A 2,732-nucleotide genomic window follows, 5' to 3' on the forward strand; every position below is an offset into this window, starting at 1 on the left:
TACAAAATAAATAAATAAATAAAAAAAAGTCAGTGTGTCTGATTAAAAAAAAACATGTTTAGCTTGAATAAATGGCTGGGAAGCAATTACAGCCATCAGCTGTGAGCTTCATTTGTTCCTCTGTGTTTTGATCAAAGGATAAATAGATGTAACAGCAAAATTACAGAGAATCACTGAATCTGATATAATAATTACATTTAAAAAATCATTAACATATTTCATTTTTGTTTCTGAAAATAACACTCCATACTCTTCCATGACTTCCAGGAGTTTGGCGATACCAGTGGGCTGCCACTTCTCGTCCACAAACCTTTGGAAACAAAAACATTCAGACATTTTAAGTTAAGAGTGTCCTTTCAAAGCACTTCATTATGATTGGAGTGAGCATCCATCAATAAGACAAATCATCCATGGTGTCATTTCAGCCTGTTTGAAAAACGAGCACTGCAGCAGAGGAACAACACTGACCTGTAGCAAATATCACAGAACCCACAGAGAATGAATCCTTGCAGTCCAGGGAAGATACTGTAGATGCTCTTGACTGTCACTTGGAGCCACTCCCTCTCTCTGGGATCTTCACTAACAAACTGCTGTAAGAGCTGCAATGCAAGAAAAGTTACTCATTATATGAAACATATTATGGAAAACCAGTCATTCTTTGTTGCTTTGGAACAAACTTGTAAAGGCACATTGACACTTGCACAAATTTGATCTGTGCACTGGCATGCAACCTTGCATATTTTTCATGCAAATATATTCCAAAGATGTGACAATATGCTGTTCTTACCTGCGTGACAAATTCCTTGCCAATGTATTTTTCTGCAATCTCCACCTGAACGCTTGGAGCTTCTAGAAACGTCTGGAAAAACTCATAAACCAGCTGTAAGAGAAACACACAAAGATAAAGGAATGAATTCTGGGATTGAAATCAAAAACACTCGTGTCAGTGTGCCTGATGTTCATATAAAATAATATACAAATATGAAACACAACATCAAGGATTAGAATTTGTACTTCAGAGTAATTTGTTCCTTTAAAGTTCAAACATTCACCACAGATTACTTTCTAATTAGTGAGAACAATGATGTCATTATGTATCATGTTATGTTTCAAATTGTGAAGCAAATGTATAGTTCCACCCCTATACAGTACATATGTTGAATGTGTGGCACAAAGTATTTAAACTGTTCTGAAGGTAAAATGAGTCCAACCCGATACTTATAAGGTGTACCTTATGAAGTGGCCAGTCAGTGTATATTTACATTCTAAACTGAAAAACTTGAATTTTGACAGCATAATCCAGTGAAGGATCGAGGCCCCCCTCATTTGAATTTGACCTATTTTAAAGATCTTATCATATCAATTGCTCAGTAGTACCTTTATGGATATATTGCAGAAAATGAAAGTATTAAAATTTGTATTATAGTGACCAACCTGGATTTGTGGCCATGCAGGATTCAGCTTGGGTTCTTCACTTTGTGAAAGAAACTCTGCAGCAGGAGGATTAGAGGATGGACTCAACGCCCTGAACATGTGTGCAGCACACTGTGAGAAAAAAAGGTCAAAGTTATTTTTAAATATTCCACTGACAAAAATATACAACAACAGTCATGTTTGATTTCTAATTGATTTTGAGGTGATCCTCAGTCTTAGAATACAATCTGCAGAGGAGCAGAAGCTCCATCGAACAACCAGTAAATTTGTAATCCTCGGCTGTACTGACCATGCTCACAATCTCTGGGTATAGACACTCTGAGATGATGGTCCTTTTGTCTGTGATGTAGGAAGACAGTTGATTCAGCATCATCTCCTTCATCTGACAATCGAGGAAGTACGTTTCTGGGTCACCGTAAAAGTCATAAACCTTGGAGCATTGCTCCAGCTGCTCTATGACGATCTCATCCTTACCTGAGGAGGCAGAAAGAGAAACAGTGAAATGGGTAAAGAGGAGACGAGGAGGAAAAAAGTCAAAGGTCAAATGAATAAGATGGTGAAGAATACAGGAGCCATGTTTAAAAAGAGGTCACAAGAGAAAGGAGGGGTGTTTCCAGTGCACACTAGGACCAAGTCTGGCATCTATTACACCCATCATGTCTGTGCACACATATGCAGCACTACACGTGATGTCACCACTGCATCCAAAATCTAGCAGGTTTCTTCTGCAGAACTCTACTTACGTGTTGGTGGGCAGATCTTCTGCTGTTTAACAGTGTTCTTCTTGATTTGCTCTGATTCTTGGATGTCAGGTTCTTCTTGACAACCAGATTCAGCAACCTAGCCAGAGAAACAAAAAGAACAATTAGGTGCACGTCTCCTCTGATTCCTCACTCATTCTTCTTTGACTTCAGTGTTGGTTGTAAAATTAGCAGCATCAGAACATAACCAGAAGAAATGGCATCAAATCTGAGTACATGCTGTTGTGCATCTCTGCTAAAAAACTCACTTCTGTCTTAGTCATGTGTTCTCTTTCTGCATGTACAGCTACATTCACTCAAACTATTTCTACATGATGAACAGTCCATGTATCTGTATGTGCTGCATATTTGCAGTGTTTCTTTCTGGTCTGAGCTCAAACTGTTGCAACTTATGCGACAGAAAATACAGAGCATGAAACGCATAGTGAGTGCACTTACATCTTTGTATGACAATGCAGGTGAAGACGTCTCCACATCTGATTGATGGGGGGAGGACACTTGGGAACTTGGGGGATGTATCCAAATGTCATCCTTCTT

General features: G+C 38.7%; 1 long non-coding RNA gene across 1 annotated transcript; it reads right to left on the minus strand.

The window, feature by feature from the left end:
* Positions 1-251: 251 nt before the first annotated feature.
* Positions 252-820, minus strand: LOC117506101. Its single transcript, XR_004559373.1, has 3 exons — positions 788-820; positions 469-599; positions 252-310 (listed from the first exon to the last, which is right to left on the minus strand). It is a non-coding gene; the product is annotated as an uncharacterized LOC117506101 (long non-coding RNA).
* Positions 821-2,732: the final 1,912 nt, after the last annotated feature.

This window comes from Thalassophryne amazonica, unplaced genomic scaffold, assembly GCF_902500255.1.
Source record: "Thalassophryne amazonica unplaced genomic scaffold, fThaAma1.1, whole genome shotgun sequence".
NCBI classification, from domain to species: Eukaryota; Metazoa; Chordata; class Actinopteri; order Batrachoidiformes; family Batrachoididae; genus Thalassophryne; species Thalassophryne amazonica.